At 42.8% G+C, this 24,786-nt stretch overlaps 1 long non-coding RNA gene across 1 annotated transcript in view; it reads right to left on the bottom strand.

The window, feature by feature from the left end:
- Nucleotides 1-24,786, bottom strand: part of LOC140735643 (uncharacterized) — a 61,728-nt gene that overhangs the window by 18,429 nt on the left and 18,513 nt on the right. The window contains exon 2 of the long non-coding RNA XR_012100787.1: nucleotides 801-1,000. This is a non-coding gene — a long non-coding RNA (uncharacterized lncRNA). The remainder of the gene's footprint in view (nucleotides 1-800; nucleotides 1,001-24,786) is intronic.

The following is a 24,786-nucleotide window of genomic DNA, read 5'->3' as shown; positions in this document are numbered from 1 at the left end:
AAACACAGACGACAAGCTGAGGCAACAGTATATATTACCAAAGAGAGGGTAAGAACTGAGACTTGATGGCATAGATGTATTTATGTTAAAAGGTGATTAGGCAGGTTGAGAAAATGGTTAAATTACCACAGTAGTTCCTGAGCTTCATAAGTCCTGGGCACCTTGGTCAGCACAGATGAGTTGAGCCAAAGGACCTGTTTTTGTGCTGTACTAAATTATGATTCCATCATCCTAATAGTGAACAGAGCACAAGAGTTGTTTTGCCACAACTGAGATACTGAGTCCATTTCTGGGTATTGCAGACTGTGAAAGCCTTGGAGAGGAGGTAGAAAAGATTTAGTAGAATAGTTCTGGGGAAGAGGGATTCATGTCACAGGGAAAAGATGCTGGGATTACTCTCCTTAAAGCAGAGACTAAATAGTGAGGGAGTTCAGACAATAGACGGGGAAAAAGTGCCTCCATTAGTTTGAGGGCCATGTAAAATCAGAAGATCCAAAGGCAAAATGTGGAAATGCTTGCATCCAGAATGCTTTGCCTTTCAACGTGGAGGAGTCAACATTAAATAGATTAGCACTTGAAAGAAAAAGAATTACAGGGGTGGAGCTGGATGTATTATGCTTTTGGAGAGCCAACACTGATTCAAAGGCCCAAATCTCACAAGCCTGAGCTGATGTTATTCCCTGAATCTATTAATCTGTCTGATCCTACAAGCGTCAGAACTGCCCACTGCTGTCACATTAATAGTTTCACCATTACTAATACATGGAACATGATCATTTTACTAAAAAGTCATATCATACCTGAGTTCTGAAGACTTTAGATCAGGAATACATTTGTAGGCAGGACTCCAATATCCAAAGGTTGAAATAAAAATGTCTTATTTTTTCCTCCTCAAAGGGCTGATGCTCCAGTGCAGTACTGAGAGAGTGCAAAGCTGTAGGAAGAACAGGAATCCCCTAGGTTCCCCTGGAACTTGGTAAGCGTCATATTCTTGGATTTCCTGAAATAGATAGGAATAACTTCAGTTTTTCTTTGAGTCTGTTGACATCAAAGTATTGAAACTGCAAATTTCTTTGACCAGTTGGTCTATTATATCTTCCAGTAATATCTCATGTTCTGCAGAATTCACATCTGAGGTACTGAATAACTAAAGGCAGACTAATCACTAGAACACGATGTTTTACACACAAGCATTTTAAAGGAGCTGCCTGCACAGACATTGTGAGTCTTGTCAAAGAAGAAGACAGAATGCAGAGAGCAATAGGCCAGTTAAATTAATATCTGTTGTCAGAAATATGCTAGAATCAATAGTAAAAGAGGCAATAACTCATCATTTAGGAAAGAAAAAGCTTAGCAAACCTAGTTAACATGGTTTATTGAAAATTAAATCACGTTTGACAATTTTTCTCAATTTCTTTGAGAATGAGGGAGTGTTATTAATGAACCTGTAGATGTAGTGTATGTAAATTTTATTGTGAAAGGGTTGCAGTTAAGAAAACGGAAGTTTTGTTACAATTGTACAGGGCATTGGTGTGGCCATATTTGGAAAGAATGTACATAGATTTGATTCCCTTGCCTAAAGGAAGGGATATAGTCCAAAGGGTGTTCAACTCAATGACCTTTGTCTCATCAGGGAGAGCGAGGAGGTGATAGAAAGGAGTTACAGGCAGGTGGTCACACCGGGGCCACAGGAGACAGACAAGTGGGTCACAGTCAGGAGGGGGAAGGGGAAGAGTCAGGTACTAGAGAGTACCCCTGTGGCTGTACCCCTTTATCAATAAGAACTCCTGTTTGAGTACTGTTGGGGGGTGGGCAGCCTAACTGGGAGAAGCAACGGTGGCCATGCCTCTGGCACAGAGCCTGGCCCTGTAGCTCAGAAGGGTAGGGAAAGGAAGAGGAAGGCAGTAGTGATAGGGGAGTCTATGGTTAGGGGATCAGACAGGCAACTCTGTGGACGCAGGAAAGAAACTCGGATGGTAGTTTGCCTCCCAGGTGCCAGGGTCCGGGATGTTTCAGATCGCGAAAAAGATATCCTGCAGTGGGAGGGAGAACAGCCAGAGGTTGTGGTATATATTAGTACCAATGACATAGGTAGGGAAAGGGAAGAGGTCCTGAAAAAAGAATACAGGGCGTTAGGAAGTTGAGAAGCAGGACCGCAAAGTTAGTCACCTCGCAATTACTGCCTGTGCCACACGACAGTGAGAATAGGAATAGGATAAGGTGGAGGATAAATGCATGGCTGAGGGATTGGAGCAGAGGGCAGTGATTTCAGATTTCTGGATCATTGGGACTTCTTTTGGGGCAGGTGTGACCTATACAAAAAGGACAGGTTGCACTTGAATCCCAGGGGGACCAATATCCTGGCGGGGAGGTTTGCTAAGGCTACTGGGGAGAGTTTAAACTAGAATTGTTGTGGGGTGGGAACCGAACTAAAGAGACCGGGGAAGAGGCAGCTGGCTCACAAATAGAGAAAGCTAGGAGACAGTGTGTGAGGGAGGATAGGCAGGTGATAGAGAAGGGACACGCTCAGACCGAAGTTTTGAGATGTGTCTATTTTAAGGCAGGGAGTGTTGTGAACAAAGCGGATGAACTTAGAGTGTGGATTAGTACTTGGAGATAGCATGTGGTGGTCATTACAGAGACTTGGATGGCTCAGGGACAGGAATGGTTACTTCAAGTGCCAGGTTTTAGATGTTTCAGAAAGGACAGGGAGGGAGGCAAAAGAGGTGAGGGTATGAAAAGGTGGACACCATGGAGGGATTGTCTACGGAGTCTCTGTGGGTGGAGATTAGGAACAGGAAGAGGTTAATAACTTTACTGGCTGTTTTTTATAGGCTGCCCAATAGTAACAGGGATATTGAGGAGCAGATAGGGAAACGGATCCTGGAAATGAGTAACAATAACAAAGTTGTCATGATGGAAGACTTTAATTTCCCAAATATCGACTGACATCTCCCTAGAGCAAGGGGTTTAGATGGGGTGGAATTTGTTAGGTCTGTTCAGGAAGGTTTCTTGACACAATATGTACATAAACCTACAAGAGGAGAAGCTGTACTTGATTTGGTATTGGGAAATGAACCTGGTCAGGTGTCAGATCTCTCAGTGGGAGAGCATATTGGAGATAGTGATCATAATTCTATCTCCTTTACAACAGCATTCGAGAGGGATAGGAACAGACAAGTTAGAAAAGTGTTTAATTGGAGTAAGGGGAATTATGAGGCTATCAAGCAGGAAATTGGAAGTTTAAATTGGGAACAGATGTTCTCAGAGAAAAGTACGGAAGAAATGTGGCAAATGTTCAGGGGATATTTGTATGGACTTCTGCATAGGTACGTTCCAATGAGACAGGGAAGTTATGGTAGGGTACAGGAACCGTGGTGTACAAAGGCTGTAACAAATCTAGTCAAGAAGAAAAGAAAAGCTTACAAAAGGTTCAGAGAGCTAGGTAATGTTAGAGATCTAGAAGATTATAAGGCTAACAAGGAAGAAGCTTAAGAAGGAAATTAGGAGAGTCAGAAGGGGCCATGAGAATGCCTTGGCGGGCAGGATTAAGGAAAACCAAAGGCATTCTACAAGTATGTGAAGAGCAAGAGGATAAGACGTGAAAGAATAAGACCTATCAAGTGTGACAGTGGGTAAGTGTGTATGGGACCGGAAGAAATAGCAGAGCTACTTAGTGAATATTCACTATGGAAAAGGATTTTGGTGACAGTAGTGATAACTTACAGCAGACTGAAAAGCTTGAGCATGTAGATATTAAGAAAGAGAATGTGGTAAAGATTTTGGAAAGCATTAAGTTGAATAAGTTGCCGGGACCAGATGAGATGTACCCTAGACTACTGTGGGAGGCAAGGGAGGAGATTGCTGAGCCTCTCGCAATGATCTTTGCATCATCAGTGGGGAACGGGAGAGGTTCCAGAGGATTGGACGGTTGCGAATGTTGTTCCGTTATTCAAGAAAGGGAGTAGAGATAGCCCAGGAAATTATAGACCAGTGACTCTTAACTCAGTGGTTGGTAAGTTGATGGAGAAGATCCTGAGAGGCAGGATGTATGAACATTTGGAGAGGTATAATATGATTAGGAATAGTCAGCACGGCTTTGTCAAGGGCAGGTCATGCCTTACGAGCCTGATTGAATTTTTTGAGGATGTGACTAAACACATTGATGAAGGAAGTGCAGTAGATGTAGTGTATATGGATTTCAGCAAGGCATTTGATAAGGTACCCCATGCAAAGCTTATTGAGAAAGTAAGGAGGCATGGGATCCAATGGGACATTGCTTTGTGGATCCAGAACTGGCTTGCCCACAGAAAGCACAGGGTGGTTGTAGACGAGTCATATTCTGCATGGAGTTTGGTGACAAGTGGTGTGCCTCAGGGATCTGTTCTGGGACCCTTACTCTTCGTGATTTTTATAAATGACCTGGATGAGGAAGTGGAAGGATGGGTTAGTAAGTTTGCTGATGACACAAAGGTTGGAGGTGTTGTGGATAGTGTGGAGGGATGTCAAAGGTTACAGCAGGACCTTGATAGGATGCAAAACTGGGCTGAGAAGTAGCAGATGGAGTTCAACCCAGATAAGTGTGAAGTGGTTCATTTTGGTAGGTCAAATATGATGGCAGAATATAGTATTAATGGTAAGACTCTTGGCAGTGTGGAAGATCAGAGGGATCTTGGGGTCCCGAGTCCATAGGACGCTCAAAGCAGCAGCACAGGTTGACTCTGTGGTTAAGAAGGCATATGGTGTATTGGCCTTCATCAATCATGGAATTGAACTTAGGAGCTGACAATTAATGTTGCAGCTACATTGGACCCTGGTCAGACCCCACTTGGAGTACTGTGCTCAGTTCTGGTCGTCTCACTACAGGAAGAATGTGGAAGCCATAGAAAGGATGCAGAAGAGATTTACAAGGATGTTACCTGGATTGGGGAGCATGCCTTATGAGAATAGGTTGAGTGAACTCAGCATTTTCTCCTTGGAGCAACAGAGGATGAGAGGTGACCTGATAGAGTTGTATAAGATGATAAGAGGTATTGTTCATGTGGATAGTCAGAGGCTTCTTCCCAGGGCTGAAATGGTTGCCACGAGAGGACACAGGATTAAGGTGCTGGGGAATAGGTACAGAGGAGATGTCAGGGGTAAGTTTTTTACTCAGAGAGTGGTGAGTACGTGGAATGGGCTGCCAGCAACAATGGTGGAGGTGGATACGATAGGGTCTTTTAAGAGACTTTTGGATAGGTACATGGAGCTTTGAAAAATAGAGGGCTATGGATAAGCCTAGTAATTTCTAAAGTAGGGACATGTTCGGCACAACATTGTGGGCCAAAGGGCCTGTTTTGCACTGTAGGTTTTCTATGTTTCTAACAGGCTAATTCCTGTGATGAAAGTGTTGACCTGGAGCTTTCAAACACACAAGAGGGTTTGGCAGAGTCGATGTTGAGATATTTTTATACGAGAGTCACAAAAAGGGGGACATACAGTAGCTACAAAGTAAGGAGGCTATTATTCCAAACTGACATGTGGAGAAATTTCTTCTCTCAGAGAGTAATTGGCAATTTGTTATTACTTGTGCCAAGTTACAGCAAAAAGCTTGTTGTCATGCCATCCAGATAAATCACTCCATAAACAAGAACATCGAGGTAATACAAAAGGAAAACAAAACAATGCAGAATATGGTGATACAGCTACAAAGAAAGTGCACTGCATGTAACAAAGTGCAGGGATCAGGGTAAGATCCACCAAGAGCTGAAGGATAGTGAATCTCTACCCTGAGAATGGTGAAGGCCAGATTCTTATGGCAGCGATCGATAAATGTTTTGAAAGATTAAGAAATTGAGGGTTATGGGGAATTGGCACAGAAGAGGTGATAAGGGCAGCACAGATCAGCTATGATCATATTAAATAGTGGGGCAGGCTTGAGAGACCTTGTCGTGTAATCCTACTCCCATCTTCTTATGTTCTTGTGTTCCTGAAAAGGAGGTTGGGTTTGTGTCCTTTTTTATTCACTTTTGAGATGTGAGCATCACTGGCAAGTCCAGCTTTTTTGCCTGTCCCTAATCACCACTGAGAAATTGATGTTGAACCTCTTTCTTGAATCACTCTGAAGTTACTCACACTGATCTGCTGAGGAGGGAATTCCAGGATTTAGACCCAGTGACAATGAACAAAATAATATATCCCAATGTGTTATTTGGAGAGGAGCCTACAGCTGTTGTATCCATTCACTTGGTACTTCTGTCCTTGGTGACTGGGTCACAGGTTTGGGAGGTGCTACCAGAGTAGCCTGGGTAAGCAACTGCAGGGCATTTTGCAGATGGTCCACACTACAGACACTGTGATGGAGGGAATGAATGTTCAGAGTAGTAGATGGAGTAACAATCAGACCAATCAGAACCAACAGTGCTAGTAACAAAATTTAACAAATTAGCCCATTTGAGTGATTAAAGATGTATTAAAAAATTTAAGATATAAATAAAGAACAGGACACAGAATTATATCACGGCAACAGTAACTATGCTAACAATAGGTTGAAAAGTGCTGACCATTTTATATCTGTACATGACTAAAATAACCATCAAAATATTTAATATTGTCCAACCATTTAAAATGGTGATTACAGAGCAAGAGCAAGATTGAATTCACTCTCTAGTTGCTGATGAAGGGTCTTGGCCTGAAATATTGACTCTTTATTCATTTCCATAGATGCTGCCCAACCGGTCTGAGTTCCTCCGTCATTTTGTGTCTGTTGCTCTGGATTTCCAGCATCTACAGAATGTGTGTTTATGATTCCCTCTCTAGTGCCTTGTTGGATATCCATTTCAGCAAAGAAAAAACAAAAACAGGCATGTCCAAGTGTGATTCAGGATGTTCTGGCATTTGCATTCAGAAATTGCTAAAATGTAGCCTATCAACACCAAAAATATTAAGGTGAAAATAATAGTAGTCCTGCAGACCAAGAAATTTTATAACTGAGGTGAGTTAAGATTGTGGATGAATGCTGCCCTCTAGTGTTGATAAAGGACATAGGGAAGACCAGCACCTAGGGTTAATTCCACTTGTTCAGAGGTCTGAAACTTCAGCAGAGTGCAGAAACTGCAATAGTTGGTACCAAGAGGATATTGGTTAACTTAGTCTGAGCATTATGAACAGTCATGAAATTTGAGCACTATAAATTCAGCTGACATTTCAGTGCAGTACCTACGGAACCCTACCCAATTAGAAGACCGAAGATGTATTGCCTCGTACCCTTGGCAAACTTTATTCCACTCAGAATCACTAATAAAGATTATCTGATCACATTCAGGCTATAGTTTATGGAAGATTGCTATATATAAGTTGTCAACGTGTCACATTACAACAAAGACATCCCTCTATTGAAAACAAGGTACTTTGGAACAGTACGAAGCAATGAAGGGTGTTATTTTCCTTCTTACAATTGACCCATCTTCTCATTTAAGATTTGTTTGTTGTGGAATGGCTAACAGGAGAACCATGTTCTGCACAAAGGAGATTAAAATATTACCAGAGCAACAGTGGGAGGGAGAAATGAGGTCAGAACTATCAACTTCACTTCGCATTGAAATAAATGACTGCTGCACCTTCCCAACAGACAGCGAACTGGTCTGTTTGGATATTACAGCTGAATTCTTCAAGACCACACTGAACATATTCCAGGGCATTAAAATCCAGTAAATAAGTACCAGTTGGAGGGTGCTGATAGATTTAATTTCTTTGATCAGTCACTTGTACCATCTGTTGCCTGGGTTGAGAGACATCTGCTGAATAATGGGATTATATTCCAACTGCAGGTGAACTTCACTGTTGTGTGACTGAATGAAAAGGACTTGTCTGAAAATGTCACAGTTTGCCTCTCACCAACAAACAGTTCAGAACGGTTGGTTCTGAAAAGGGAAATTTGCTGCTGAGTGGGCTTGGATCACATGGATTTTCACCACGTTCATGACCATTGAAAAAGGAAGGTTTTTAAAAACAGTCCCTAACATTCCCAGTTTGGCTAGATTTCTCAGTTAGTCCAACTCACTCACACATTTTCTCCTCTAAATCATTTATCCAATTCCGTTTAGAATGTCAGATTAAATTTCCATGAGGACTAGTCCCACCAGGATTGGCCAGTCCAACAGAAAGCAAGGCGTGCCAGACACTGTTGTTCTTGTGTTAGGTCTTTATTGACAATAAACTGACTTTAGTGCAAGGAGTAGGTTTTTGTTATCCCAGTAAAATGGGAGGGGGGAAAAGAATACACAGTCCAGGTGAAAGGTCTCCACTGGAAACATTAGCTGCCTATTTCCCCATATGAAAGCTGACTGATTCACTGAGTTCCTCCAGCTTTTGTTTGTTGCTCTAAGGTGTAATGTGGGGTAACATGCATTTATACAAAGCTTTATCCTTCTGTTATCCCAACATACTTTCTGGTCATTGAGCTTAGATACGTCAAGGGTTATAGCACTAAACTGACAACTGTGCAGTTGACTGGTTGAGAAAATCAATATAAAGTGATTAATATGATTATTGATTGCAACCTCTCTGAAACACTGGCATTGCTACTCATCTACTGAACACTGTACTGCAGGAAGAGGAAAAGTATCTTGGGGAAGGTGTAGACATTTAAAAAGTAATGTGGCAGAGGATATTAGTAATGTTGTTCGTCCTTCGGAGTCGAAGACGACCACGACTTCTGTCAGGTGGAGGGTTTGTGACTGTGGGTCCGGGGGTGACTGGTGAGGCCAATCCGGGCCCTGAAAGCTCGCCCACATGTGGGACACATGAGGGTAGGTGCTGCGGTGGAAGTGGAGGTAGCACGGTGCATTTCCTATGAGCCTCTGATTTCTGCTGCATACGCTCCTTTAGTGGTCCTGCTCCACCAGGTTGGGCGGTCCAGATCAAGCGATTCCCAGCTACTGGGATTGATGTTGAGGTCTTTGAAGGACACTTTGAGGCAGTCTTTGAAACGTTTCTTCTGCCCTCCAACTGAGCGCTTGCCCTGGCTCAGCTCTCCATACAGCAGCTGTTTTGGTAGTCGACTGTCAGACATCCTGACGACATGGCCAGCCCATCTGGCTTGGGCTTTCTGTAGGAGGGTGTAGACGCTGTGGGTGCTAGCCCGCTCCAGGACCTCCGTGTCTGGGACTTTGTCCTGCCATCGTACGTGGAGAAGTCTGCGGAGGCAGCTCAAGTGGAAGTGGTTGAGCTGTTTAGCGTGTCTGCTGTAGACAGTCCAGGTCTCGCTGGCATAGAGGAGGGTGGTGAGAACCACTGCTCGGTAGACCTTCAGCATGGTGGTAAGGCTGAGTCCTCTCTGCTCCCATACATTCTCACGGAGTCTCCCAAAGGCAGCACTGGCTTTGGCAATTCTGTTGCTGATCTCTGCATCTATGTTCACCGCTCGTGATAGAGTACTGCCCAGATAAGTAAAGCTGTCGACTGCCAGTAGCTTCTGCCCCTTTACTGTGATGTGTGGTTCCTGGTAGGGCTTTTTGGGTGTGGGCTGGTACATAACTTCAGTCTTTTTGGTGCTGATTGTAAGTCCAAAGTTGTCACAGGCTCGTGAGAAGCGGTCCATTTTTCGCTGCATCTTCTACTCTGTGCTGGCGTTGAGAGCGCAATCATCAGCGAATAAGAGGTCTCTGACGACGGTCTCCTTTACCTTTGTAACAGCCTGTAGACACTGGAGGTTGAATAGCCCACCGCCAGTCCTGTATCTGACGTGTATACCATTGCGGAAGGCATCATTCAGCATAGCAGAGAAGACCATGCTAAAGAGTGTAGGGACGAGAACACATCCTTGCTTCACACCGTTCGTCACTGGGAAGGCTTCTGACTCGTCACCATCATACCATTGTGGAACTGCCGAACAATCGTGATGAACCTGCCAAACTTCTCCATTATCTTCCATAAGCCATCTCTGCTGACCGTATCAAATGCCTTGGTCAGATCGACGAAGGTCATAAAGAGGTCGCTGTGCTGCTCTTGACATTTTTCCTGGAGTTGGCGTGCAGCAAATATCATGTTGACAGTTCCACGCTCTGCACGGAAGCCACACTGGCTTTCTGGGAGGAGACCTTGCTCAAGGTGTTGGAGAAGGCGATTAAGCAGGACGCGAGCCAAGATCTTCCCAGCTATGGACAGGAGGGAGATGCCTCGGTGATTGTCACAAGACTGGCAGTTGCCTTTCCTCTTGTAGATATGGATATGCCAGAAAAGCAGGGATGGTTCCCCTGAGAACTGTAAGGCTGAGAGATGATTTGGTATAATTCAAAACCATCAAGGCTCCATTCATGTGAATCAAGAGAAACTACATCCATGGGTAAATGGATCAAGAACCAGAATACTTAGCTTTAAGCCAAGCTCAGGGGTAAGTGGAAAGCCACATTATGATTTGAAATTAGCTGCCTGAAAGAATAGCAGAAGAGAATTCAAATGTGACTTTCAAAGGATAACCAGACAGGTATTTGAGGGAGAAAAAGTTTGCAGAGCTGTGAAGAGGGGAGAGCATTGTGACTGCATTCCCTGGGCTAAATGAGGATAAGAATAGGATAATTTGGCTGATGAATATGCGGCTGAGGAATTGGTGCAGTGGGCAGGGTTTCAGATTTCTGGATCATTGGGATTTCATCTGCGGGAAGGTATGCCATTAACAAAAAGGACAGGTAACACCTGAATTTCAGGGGACCAATACCCTTGTGGGCAGGTTTTCTAGAGCTGTTAGAGAGAGTTTAAACTAATTTTCAGGGGAATGTGAACTGGAGTGATATGGCAGAGGATGGAGCATTTGGTATACAAGTAGATGCAGTGTATAGTGAGGCTGTGAGATAGGATAGGCAGTTGATAGGAAAATTGCAGTCAGTGGGATGAGTTGAAGTGTATCTTTAAACTAATTAATGGGGTGGTTCAATGGTTTGTAAAAGTGAGGCTGAAGTAAAACAGAAGGAGAATGCAGGAGAGATTATGAAAGTCTCCAGAATAAATTTTAAATCAGAAACTTTAGAAATGCAATAGAATTTAACTCCCAGTAATATGGGGTAAAATTGAAAAGGGTGATAAATACAGGACTGAAGGTGTTATATTTGAATCCATGCAGAATTTGGAATAAGGTAGATGATCGCGTAGCACAGTTAGAGATTGGTAGTTATGACATTCTGGGCATCACTAAGTCATGGCTGAGGGAAGGTCACAGTTGGGAACTGAAAATCCAAGGATACACCTTGTGTCAAAAAGACAGGCAGGTAGACAGAGAGACAGGCAGGTAGGTAGAGAGGGTGGGATGGCGCTGTTGGTAAAAAGTGAATCAAAGCCTAAGAAAGAGGTGTCTTAGGATCGGAAGATGGAAAGTCCTTGTGGATAGAGTTAAGAATCTGCAAAGGTAAAAAGACCCAGATGGAGTTACATACAGGCCTCTGTAGCTAGGATACAAATCACAACAGGAGATAGAAAAACCACGTAAAAAAGTCAATGGTACAATAGTCATGGAGGATTTCAATATGCGGGTAAATTGGGAAAATTAGGCTAGTGCTTTATCCCAAGAGTGGGAATTTGTAGAATGCCTATGAGATGGCTTTTTGGACCAGGTTGAGCACACTAGAAAAAGGCTATGCTGGAGTGGGTGTTGTGTAATGAACCAGATTTAATTATGGAGTTTAAGGTGAAGGAACCCTTATGAGGGAGTCATCATAATATGAAAGAATTCACCCTGCAGTTTGAGAGGGAGAAGCTAAAATCAGATGTGTCATTACTACAGTGGAATAAAGGGAAAGACAGAGCATGAAGGAGGAGCTGGCCAAAGTTGACTGGAAGAGAACACAAGTAGAGATGATGGCAGAACAGCAATGGCTGGAGTTTCTGGTAGTAATTCGGAAGGCACAAGAGAGAATATTCCAAAGAAAAAGAAATATTCTAAAGGGAGGATGAAGCAACCGTGCCTGAGAAGGGAAGTCAAAGACAGCATGAAAGCAAGAGAGAGGGCATATAATATTGCAAAAATAAGCGAGAAGCTAGAGAATTAGGAAGCTTTTAAAAAACCAAAAGGCAGCATCTAAAAAAAATTAAAGGGTATGCAGAGCATTTGATGGTTCTAGACATGTACTCGCTGGAATTTAGAATTTTTAAGTTTCAAGTACAATTATTATCAAAGAATGTATAAATTATACAACCTTGAGATTTGTCTGCTTACAGGCAGCCACAAAGCAAAAAATCCAAAAGACCCAATTTTTTAAAAAAGACCAACACCTGATGTGCAGAGAAAGGGAGAAAAAAAACACAAATCATGCAAACAATAGAAGTGAGTGACAACATTCCTAGTATCAATCCATCATATTAGCAAACATGGAGCACAACAGCCTGGGGCAGTCATCATAGCCTCAGTGCCATGAAGAAAGGAGTGAACATTGTGGGGGAGCAAGCAAAATTGGCACTCTATCTTTCCAGTATATCTGGGCTGGTATTTAAGTCATCCAAACAGCGTATTGTACCTCACACTAGGATCTAGGCACTGCTACAGCAAAAGGCTCCGGTCCTAGCAAACGCTGCCCCGAGACTTGATCTGGGCCCAGATTTCACCACCCAGCCCAAAGCTGATCTCACTTTCTCCAAATCAGCTTGGCACCCAGAGCAATCCAACCTCAAACCCGAACCACACCTTAGCTTCTCCTCTCCAAATGGGTCACTCCATCTATGTCGATTCTGCAACATACCAGCATGGTTCATCCCTCGAATTCACTTCACCTTCATTGTTTGCAGTGGTAATTTACTACAGAAATGGTGTTATTAGTGCTGTTGTTAGTCAAATGTCTTGCCTTTTGATCTACCGTTGCCTTCTGCACGGGTTCAATAGTCCATTCTTAAACAGGAAAAATTAGAGAAGATTTGAAAGGCCTAGATAGAGTGGATATGGAGAGAATGTTTACTATAGTGGGGTTGCCTTGGACCAGAAGGCACAGCCTCAGAAAAGAGGGACAACTTTTTAGAACAGAGATGAGGAGAAATTTCTTTCACCAAAGGGAGGTGAAACTGTGGGATTCATTACTACAGATGGCTGTGGAGGCCAAGTTATTTGGTATATTTATACTGAAAGTTGATAGGGTGTTAAGGGGAGAAGGCAGGAGAATGGGGTTGAGAGGCATAATAAACCAGCCATTGAGCAGACTCAATGAGGCAAAAGGCCCAATTCTGCTCCAGTGTCTTTTATTCTTATGGTCAATTCCTGCTATAATGATTCAATGACCATTTTCTCATCAGTAAAGATATGGAACTGTGTTCCATCTGAATAGCCACTCATTGGTTTCCATAATCTATGGTGGAACCTAGACAGTTGTAAACCAAGTCCATTGTGCACTTCAGGGATGAGACGCAAGCTAATTCTTCTTTAACGTTATACACAAGGATTCTGAAGATGCTGGAAATCCAGAGCAACGCGTAAAATGCTGGAGGAACTCAGCAGGTCAGACAACATATGGAAATCAATAAACATTTCGGACCAAGACCCTTCATCAGGACTGGAAAGAAAGGGAGAAAATGCCAGAATAATAAGATGAGGGAAGGGGAAGGAGGACAAGCTAGAAGGTGATAGGTGAAGCCAGGTGGAGAAATGAAGTAAGGAGCTTGTAGGCGATAAGTGGCGAAGGCAAAGGCCTGGAGAAGAAGGAATCTGATAGGAGAGTGGAGTGGATCATGGGAAGAAGGGAATGAGGAGGAGAACCAGGTGGCAGGTGTGGGGATGTGGTAAGAGGCCAGAGTAGGGAAATGAAGAAGCGGGAAGGAGGAGGAGGTAATTACCGAAAATTGCAGAATTCGATGTTCATGCCATCAGGTTGGTGGCTACCCAGAGGAATATGAGGTGTTGTTCCTCCAACCTGAGTGGCCTTATCATGACAAAAGAGGAAGCCATAGACCAACATGTCGGAATGAGAAAGGGGATTGGAATTGAAATGGTTGGCCACTAGGAAATTATGCTTTATGTGGATAGAGGTGAGGTGCTTGACGAAGTGGTTCCCCCATTCTACGTCATGTCACGTCAATGTTGAGTAGGCCACATCGGGAGCACTGGACATAATAGATGACCCCAACAGATTTGCAGGTGAAGTGTTGCCTCACTTGGAAGGTCTGCTTTGGGGCCTTGAATGGAGGTGATGGAGGAGGTGAATGGGCAGGAGTAGCAGTTCTGCTGCTTGCAGGGATAAGTGCCTGGAGGGAGATTTGTGGGGAGGGATGAATGGACAAGGGAATCACGGAGGGTGCAATCCCTGCAAAAGTGGAGTGTGGTGGGGGTGTGGGAGGTAAAGATGTGTTTAGTGGTAGGGTCCCATTGAAGATGGCGGAAGTTGCGAAGAATGATAGATTGGATGTGAAGGCTCATAGAATGGTAGGTGAAGACAAGAGAAACTCTATCCCTTACGGTGGCAGGAAGAGAGGGTGAGCACAGACATCCAATTAATGGAGGAGATGCAGCTGAGTGCAGCATTAGCGACGGAGGAAGCAAATCCTCATTCATTGAAGAAGGACACCTCTGCTGTCCTGGAAAAGAAAGCCTCATCCTTGACACAGGTGCAGCAGAGACAAAGGAACTGAGAAAATGGATGCTGTTTTTACAGGAGACAGGGTAGGAAGTTGCATAGCTAAGATAGCTGTGGGAATTGGTGGGTTTATAAAACATATCCAGTGATGGAGACAGAGAGATCAAAAAAAAAGGGAGAGAGATGTCAGAAATGGACCAAATTAATTTAAGGGCAGGGTGGAAGTTGGAGGCTAAGTTGGTTAAATTGACAAACTCAACAAAGGTGCAAGAAGCAGCATCAATGCAGATATGAATGTAGTTGGGGAGCATTACCAGGGAAGGCTTGGAACATGGACTGTTCCACATAGCCAGTGAAAAGGCATGCACAGCTGAGGCCCAGGGGGATGCCCATGGGTACACCTTGAGTTTGAAGAAAGTGCGAGGAGCTATAAGAGAAATTGTTGACAGCGAGGACCAGTTTGCCAGATGGACGAGGGTGGTGGTGGGGAGGGGGGGGGGAACTGGTTGGATCTGTTGTCAAGAAAGAAGCAGATAACTTTAAGGCCTTCTTGACAGGTGGTAGAAGTGGTCAGGGAATTGAAAGTTGTTGAGGAGATTGAGAGCATGTGAAGTATTGTGGATAGAGGTAGGAAAGGACTGGACCAAGGGGATAAAATGTAGTCAAGGTACACAGACACAAGTTCAGTGGAGCAGGAGCAGGCAGAAGCAGGCCGACACAGACACTAGGCTTGTGGATCTTGGGTAGGAGATAGAAATGACCAGTGCAGGGTAAAGTAACTATGGGGTAGCAGTGTCACTACCAACACCAGAATTGTTTGTGGACAGTTTGTTCTTACCAACAAATTAATAGAGTATTCAATGAGCTGGTTGACTCAAGTGATATAGAATAAAAAGACCTATTGGTTTAAAAGACTTGGATTTAACGACTGTTTCAATTAATTTTCTGAACCTCATGCTTTGTCTGTGTGATCAGTCACTATGGTGGTAAGAATTGACCAGGAGGAGAAAGAATGCAGGCAACACATTAGAATCAGTGTTGGTAGGGACAGCAAATCAGATACAGGGAAAAGCCGTGCAGCCTCAATCCCAGAGTAAGTAATTTGTTATTAGACATTTTTATATTTGCATTTTAAATGTTTTAACTCATTTGCTTGTATGTTGCCTCTTGCTTCTCTATTTTCTCTTCATTTCAATTCCTTTACTGAATTTACAAATTCCATCTCCATTGATTCCTCCTCCATTTGTTAAAAAAAATGCCAATTTGTTGCTCTCCTTAGCTCAAGCAAAATATTTCAGCAGAATGTGTGTTACAGAATATAATGACGTAAATGAGAACAGTTACCTTAGTAGTCATAACTATAAATAGGCAAAATGGCTGATTATTGTCACATGTACAAAGGTATAGAAGAAACTTAGTTTTGCCTGCCATCCACACAGATCATTTCATCACATCAGCACACTGAGGCAGTACAAGAGAAAACCAGTAACAGAACACAGCACATGGTGTGACACTTACAGAGAAATTGCAGTACAGGCAGACAGTGAGGCTATCATGAGGCAGATTGTGAGGTCAAGAGTCTATCTGATCATACAAGAAGTCCATTCAATAGAATTATGATAGCAAGATAAATGTTGCCTTGAGTCTGGGGGTACGTGCTTTCAGGCTGCCCAGTGGGAGAAGAATGTCCGGGGTACCAAGGGAAAAATGTGAAAGTACCATGTGATTTTTCTCTATTACATACTCCGTTCAAATTAGTAATTTTAAAGGATGTGTAAAAAAGTTATAAAAATAAATGAATTAGAAACCAAACTTGAACTGCCATTTAGAAAGAACAGCTTCTTTTCAAAGTGACAAAAATAAAATCTGTGTGTACAGTGTATACAAGAATGACTGAACAACAGCAATATCAATGTACTTTCCTAAATTTGCTTTGTGGGTAAACTACTGGAGTGACAATTTTCAGAATGACTGCAGAATCTGGAAATAGAAAGAGTACTGCAGCCTGAATTTAAAATGCAACCGAAGTTTGCTTTATTCCTCTCCCATTTTCCATTATCCCTGTTTATTTCAAGAGCTACTTTGGGAGTGGTCTGAGGGAGCTCCTATAATGTCAGCCACTATAATCCCCTGTATGACCCCTCCCTTAAACTCAGAGGCTACTAACAATTTTATTACCAGTATCAAATTGATGATTGATGAAGTTTCCACCTCTGTCAGAGCCCTGATACAAACACGTTTTCAGATGATTAGTTGAAAACAAGGACTGAATACTGAAATTGTGTCACTTATGTTTACTTATTGTCATTCCTGTGGCTAATATACCATACCTTTTGACCATTAGCATTGCAAACTACAGTTGATATAAATACAATTCCAGTCCATATTCCAGCATCAGAAAGTCAGTCCTGTCACATTACAAACACAGGTAAATGAATTCTCCAACACTCATTGTGCTGTGATTGCAATATTCAGTGTAGAAATAAATAAAGATATTAGAAAACATTCAGTAAAATATTTCTAAGTGTAAAGGAATTTATATTTAGTGTTGATATAAGTGCAATTATGGCTTAAATGTGATTTAAGTGCTCAAATTTGTGAAGACCCTAGTTACTGCAAAGGAATATTTCTATTGGCAGCAAAATTGGAACCACAAAATACAGATATAAGGTGACTGGCAAAACAGCTATAAGTGACAGAAGGAAAAAGGCTTATTACTCGCATTGAGAGATTATGTGTAATTTAGTGCTTGAATGGGTGATGAAAGCAGATTCAGTCATGGCTTTCTACAAGGAATTAGAAAATGTATTCAGCAGAAGCAGATTTGATCATAACATTCTACAGGGAGTTAAATAAGCAACTGAAGGGGAAAATTGCAGGGAAAGAGCCAGGAAACTGGACTAACACTCACAAAATTCTGGAGAAGCTCAACAAATCAGAGAGCATCGATAGAGGGGAATAAACAGCCGACATTTCAGGCCAAGACTCCTAACATTGGCCCAAAACATTGACCATTTACATCTCTCCAAAGATGCTGACTGGCCTGCTGAGTTCCTCCAGCATTTTGCGTGTGAGTTGTTTGGATTTTCAGCACCTACAGATTTCCTCATGTTTACAATTTCAAAGTGATACATTAAGATTCTAAATATGTTAGCCTGTGTTCAGCTTGGACAATTTGTCCAAGTAAATTTCTGTTAAACTTCCATTTTTTCTTAATGTGTCAGGGCACTTAGTGTAGTTTAATTAGCCATTGCGTGTTCTTCATGCCAGATGTTGGAGTCCTGGGAGACCCAGAGTCTCCCAGGGAACTATATCTGCATGAAGTGCATCCAGCTGCAGCTCGTTGTGTTAGGGAACTGGAGCAGCAGCTGGATGACTTCAACTTGTACGGGAGCATGAGGAGATAACTGATCAGAATTACAGGGAAGTAGTCACCCTTAAGTTGCAGGAGGCGGGTAGCTGAGTGACTGTCAAGAGAAGGAATGGGAAGGTGAATAGGCAGTTAGCGCAGAGCACCCCTGTGGCCATTCCCCTCAATAATAAGTATACTGTTTTGGATACTGTTGTGGGGAAGACCTCCCAGGGGAATGCCATGGAGACCAGGCTACTGCCACTGAGCAGGGGTCCGTGGTGCAGAAAAGAAAGAGGGAGAAAGGTGGAACAGTAGTGAGAGGGGACTCAATAGTCAGAGGAACAGACAGGAGATTCTGTGGACGTGAACGGGACACCCAGATGGTATGTTACTTCCCAGGGGCCAAAGTCAGGGACATCTCGAATTGTGTCCACAGCACTTTGGAGTGGGAGGGAAAGCAGCAAGATGTTTTGGTACATATTGGTACCAATGACATAGGAACGAAAAACAAAAAGGTCCTGATGAGAGAATTTAGAGCGCTAGGCAGAAAGCTGAGAAGCAGGAACTCCGGGGTAGTAACTTCTGGATTGCTGCCTGTGCTAAGCACCAGTGAGGGTAGATACTGTATGATCTGGCAGATTAATGCGTGGCTGAGAAGCTGGTTCAGGGGGCAGGGCTTCAGTTCCTAGATCACTGGGATCTCTTCTGGGGGAGGTATGACCCGTACAAAAGGGACGGGTTGCACCTGAACCTGAGGGGGACAAATATTCCTGTGAGCAAATTTGTTAGAGCTGTTAGGGAGGGTTTAAACTAATTTGGCAGGGGGATGGGAACTGGAGTGAACGGACGCAGGATAGGATGGATGATATAAAAACAAAGATAGTGTGCAGTCAGACTGTCAGTAAGGGCAGGCAAGTGATAGGACAAAATTGCAACCAGCAGAGTGAGTATCAGTGTATTAGGGATGCAGAATCAAAAAGGGTAGCAAATACTGGGCCCCGCTGTACATCTTCTAAATGATGACTCCCACCTTTCCCTTACGGAAAAAACACGCAAAGTCTGGCTGGCAGACCTGACTGCAGCTAAGAAGATTGTAGTCCAGCGTTGGAAACCTACCCATGATATTTCATATACTCACTGGTTTCAGAGCTTTTTGGACATTTCTTACCTGGAACTATCATCAGCAAGAGTAAATGACTCACGACCAAACACGATCTTAATGTGAACAAATTTGATATCTAACTTAAAAGATCTTCTGTTAAAATAGGAATGCTCTGTCTGTGTATGCACTACTATTCAGTTGGTTGGGTGGAGGGGAGAGGGATGGGGGAGGGGTGGAGAGGGGGTTGGGGATGAGGAACAGGATGAGGGGTGGAGGGGGAATGGTGTTGAGGGTTGAGGGATAGCTGGGTTAGACAGTCAAAATGTAATCGGCAGCTAGTTGTATTGAATGTAATTTGTTGGTGTTGCAATAAAAATTAGTGATAAAAAATACTTGAACAAAAAGGGTAGCAAATACAGTACTCAAAGTGTTATATCTCAATACACGGAGTATAAGAAATAAGGTGAATGATCTTGTTGCACTTTTACGGATTGTTGTTGAATCATAACTGGAGAATGGTTGTAATTGGAAGCTGAGTGTCCAAGGTTACACCTTATATCAGAGGGATTGGAAGGTAGGCAGAGGGAGTGGTGTGGCTCTGCTGGTAAAGAATGGCATCAAAGCAGTAGAAAGACATTACATAGGATCAGAAGATGTTGAATCCTTGTGGGTTGAGTTAAGAAACTACAAGGGTAAAAGGACCTAGTTACATATAGGCCTCCTGACAGTAGCTGGGATGTGGACTACAGATTACAATGAGAAATAGAAAAGGTGTGTCAAAAGGGTAGTCATAGAAGATAACTTATGATACCCTTACGATAGTCATAGAAGATTTTAACATGCAGGTAGATTGGGAAAATTAGATTGGTAATGGATATCAAGAGAGTCAATTTGTTGAATGCCTACGACATGGCTTTTTAGAGCAATTTGTCATTGACACTATGAGGGAATCAGCTGTACTGGATTGGGTGTTATGTAATGAACTGGAGGTGACTAAGGAGCTTAAGGTAAAGGAACCCTTAGGAGACAGTGATCACAATATGATTGAGTTCAACTTGAAATTTGATAGAGAGGAAGTAAAGTCTGGCATACCAGTATTTTAGTGGAGTAAAGAAAATTATAGTGGTATGAGAGATGAGTTGGCCAAAGTAAATTGGAAGGAGATGCTGGCAGGGGTGACAGCAAAGTAACAATGGCTTGAGTTTCTGAGAAAAATGAGGAAGATGCAGGATAGAAGTACAGTCGGCTCTCTTTATCCATGAGGGATTGGTTCCGGGACCCCTCGCGGACAACAAAATTCACGGATGCTCAAGTCCCTTATTCAACCTGTCTCAATGCGGTGGTCCTTAGGACCCAGCGGAACCCCATACCTTATTTAACCCGTCTCAGTGCGGTGAACATTAGGACCTGCTCTCTGACTGCGCAGTGTTTCTGTTCACGAAAATAATCATGATCATGATTGAAAATAAAGTGGAAATAATAAAGTGATCAGAAAGAGGTGAAACGCCATCGGTCATTGGAAAACCGTTAGGCTACAATCGGTCAACAATCGGAACAATTTTAAAGGATAAAGTGAGAAAGGCCCTGCCCCAATGAAAGCTACAATTATTACTAGGCAATGCAGTGGTTTAATTATTGAGTTTTGTGGTTTTGAGTTTTTGATCCTCCACATCAATCCGCCACAGATGGAGAGCGCACTCGAAAGCGGTCTGTCACTGGCTCGCACTCGGGAATGGTTCCCGAGCCCGGTGCTGAAACATATGTTCTTAAGTGTTTTATATGCATAGAAAGGTAAAATATATACTATATACTAAGACAAATGTTTGACTGACTGATGCTTAATAATACCGGATGTGCCTGGTCCGACTTACTTAGTAAGAGAACTTCCGATTTTTTTCGATCCCGATCCACGATAACCCATGCACATCCTCCCGTATACTTTAAATCATCTCTAGATTACTTATAATACCTAATACAATGTAAATGCTATGTAAAATAGCTGTTATACTGCATTGTTTAGGGAATAATGACAAGAAAAAAAAAGTTTGTACATGCTCCAACAACAAGTGCTGGAAGAGCACTTCCGGGTTTTCGCCATTCGCGGTTGGTTGAATTCAGGGATGCAGAATTCGCGGATAAGGAGGGCCAACTGTATTCTAAAAACAAAGAAATACTCAAATGGCAAAATAGTACAACCTTGGCTGACAAGGGAAGTCAAAGCTAATGTAAAAGCAAAAATGAGGGCGTACAACAAAGCAAAAATTAGTGAGAAATATGAAAACAAGTGAGCAAACAATATCGAAGTGGACAGTAAAAGCTTTTTCAAGTATGTAAAAAACAAGAGCTTGAAAATGAGGCCAGAGAAATAATAACAGGAGACAAGGAAATGGCAAAGGAACTAAATGAGTATTTTACAAAAGTCTTCATTATGAAAGACACGAGCAGTGTGTCAGGTGTTGAAGGGTATGAGGGAAGAGAAGTGAGCGCAGTTACTATTACAAGGGAGAAGGTGCTCATAAAGCTGAAAGACCTAAAGGTACACGAGTCACCCAGACCCGACAAACTACACCTAGAGTTTTGAAAGAGGTAGTGGCAGAGATTGTGGAGGCATTAGTAATGATCTTTCAAGAATCATTGGACTTTGGCATGGTTCTGGAGGATTGGAAAATTGCAAATGTTACTCCACTCTTTAAGAAAGGAGAGAGGCAGCAGAAAGGAAATTATAGACCAGTTGGTCTGACCTCAGTGGTTAGGAAAATGTTGGAGTCAATTGTTAAGGATGAGATTGTGGAGTACTTGGTGACACAGGACAAGATAGGACAAAGTTAGCATGGTTTCCTTAAGGGAAAATCTTGCTTGACAAACCTTTTGGAATTCTTTGAGGAGATTACAAGTAGGATAGATAAAGAGGAAGCAGTGGATGTTGCATATTTGGACTTTCAGAAGGCCTTTGACAAGGTGTCACACATGAAGCTGCTTACCAAGTTAAGAGCCCATGGTATTACAGGAAAGTTAATAGCATGGTTAGAGCATTGGCTGATTGGTAGGAGGCAGCAAGTAGGAATAAAAGGATCCTTCACTGGTTGGCTGCCAGTGACTAGTGGCGTTCCGCAGGGTTCGGTGTTGGAACCACTTCTTTTTATGTTGTATACCAATGATTTAGATGATAAGACCATAAGATAATAAAACATAGGAGCAGAATTAGGCCATTCAGCCCATCAAGTCTGCTCTGCCATTTCATCATGGCTGATCCTAGATCCCACTCAACCCCATGCACCTGCCTTCTTGCCATATACTTTGATGTCCTGACCAATCAGGAAACTATCTTCTTCCACCCTAAATATACCCACGGACTTGGCCTCCATCGCATTCTGAGGCAGAATGTTCCACAGATTCACTACTCTCTGGCTAAAAAAATTCCTCCATACCTCTGTTCTAAAAAGTTGCCCCTCAATTTTGAGGCCAAGCCCTCTAGTTCTGGATACCCCCACCGAAGGTAACATCCCCTCCATATCCACCCTATCTAGTCCTTTCAATATTCGGTAAGTTTCAACGAGATCCCCTCACGTTCTTCTAAATTCCAGTGAGTACAGGCCCAAAGCTGCCAAACACTTCTCTTATGTTAACCACTTCACTTCCAGAATCATCCTCGTGAACCTCCCCTGGACTCTCTCCAATGACAACGCATCCTTTCTGACATATGGGGCCCAAAACTGTTGCCAATACTCCAAGTACCCTGATTAGTGTCATACAAAACCTCACCATCATTTCCTTGTTTTTTTATATTCCATTCCCTTTGAAATAAATGCCAACATTGCATTTGCCTTCTTTACCAGACTCACACTGTAAATTAAACTTCTAGGAGTTTTGTGCGAGAACTCCAACATTCCCCTGCACCTCTGATGTTTGAACCTTCTCCCCATTTAGATAATAGTCCGCACTATTGTTCCTTTTACCAAAATGCATTATCATACATTTCCCAACACTGTATTCCAACTGCCACTTCTTTGCCCATTCTTCCAATTTGTGTAAGTCCTGCTGCAATATTGCTTCCTCATCACGACCTGTCCCCTCCAACTATCTTTGTATCATCCCCAAACTTTGCCACAAAGCCATCAATTCCATTATCCAAATCATTGACAAACAATGTGAAAAGTACGGGTCCTAATACTGACTCCTGAGGAACACCACTAGTCATTGGCAGCCAACCAGAAAAGGCTCCCTTTATTCCCACTCACCGCCTCCTGCCTGTCAGCCATTTCTCTATCCATGCCAGTATCTTTCCTGTAACACCATAGGATTTTGTCTTGTTAAGGAGCCTCATGTGTGGCACCTTATCAAATGCCTTCTGAAAATCCAAGTAAAAGATATCCACTGCCTCTCCTTTGTCTACCCTGCTTGTTACTTCCTCGAAGAAGTTTAACAGATTTGTCAGGCAAGATTTCCCTTTACAGAAACCATGCTGACTTTGAATTATTTTATGATTAGTCTTCAAATACCCCGAAACCTCATCTTTAATAGACTAGCCTATAATTTCCTTTCTTTTGCCTTCCTCCCTTCTTATAGAGTGGAGTGACATTCGCAATCTTCCAGTCCTCCAGGACCATGCCAGGATCAAGTGATTCTTGAAAGATCATGACCAATGCATCCGTTATCTCTTAATTTGCCATTTCTTTGGCCCCTATTGCTACCTCACCAGCATCATTTTGCAGTGACCCAATATCAACTCTCACCTCCCTTTCACTCTTTATGTAACTGAAGAAACTTCTAGTATCTTGATGGAATAGATGGCTTTGTTGCCAAGTTTGCAGATGATACCAAGATTGGTGGAGGGGCAGGTAGTGCTGAGGAAACAGGAAGGCTGTATGAGGACTTAGACAGATTAGGAGAATGGGCAAGAAAGTGGCAAATAAAATACAATGGTGGAAAATACATGGTCATGAACTTTAGTAGAAGAAATAAATGTGCAGGTTATTTTCTAAACAGAGAGAAAATACAAAAATCTGAGATGTAAAGGGACTTGGGAGTCCTTGTGCAGAACACCCTAAAGGTTAACTTGCAGGTTGAGCCAGTGGTGAGGAAGGCAAATGCAATGTTAGCATTCATTTCAAGAGGTCTGGAATACAAGAACAGAGATGTGATGCTGAGGCTTTATAAGGCACTGATGAGGCTTCACCTTGAGTATTGGGCTCCTTATCTAAGAAAAGATGTACTGGTGTTGTAAAGGGTTCAGAGGGGGGTTCACAAGGATGATTCCAAGAATGAAACCATTTGATGGCTCTGAGCCTGTACTCGCTGGAATTTAGAAGGATGAAGGGGTATCTCATTGAAACCTTTCAAATGTTAAAAGGTTCAGACCGAATAGACGTGGAGGCCAAGTCATCGGGTGTATTTAAGGTGGAGATTGATAGGCTCTTGATTAGACATGGTATCAAAGGTTATGAGGAGAAAGTTGGAGTGGGGCTGAGCAGGGGAAAAAATAACAGCCATGATTGAATGGCGGAACAGACTCGATGGGCCAAATGGCCTAATTCTACTCCTAGTCTTATGGTTTTGTTTGCCCAATTTCAGCACGGCACATAGACTGCACCAGGTTCAAATAAAATCTTCAAATTAAAAAGACTGATTTTTGATTGCACAGAAAATCAAAACTTTTTTCTGTTTTATAGCAGTGTGGTGACCCACTTTCTACACAGGCAAACCGGCTCACAAAATGGTGTGCACGTCGGCAGAGAGGCCAGCCCCAAAATGGTGCTGGGCCTTCTTCTTCACCAGCAAGGGGAGAGAGCCCGCGCGCGGGAAGAGAC

This window comes from Hemitrygon akajei, chromosome 11 (genome assembly GCF_048418815.1).
Source record: "Hemitrygon akajei chromosome 11, sHemAka1.3, whole genome shotgun sequence".
Taxonomy (NCBI): Eukaryota; Metazoa; Chordata; class Chondrichthyes; order Myliobatiformes; family Dasyatidae; genus Hemitrygon; species Hemitrygon akajei.
Note: the sequence above shows the minus strand (reverse complement) of the source record. Positions and strands in the feature narration are given on the sequence as shown.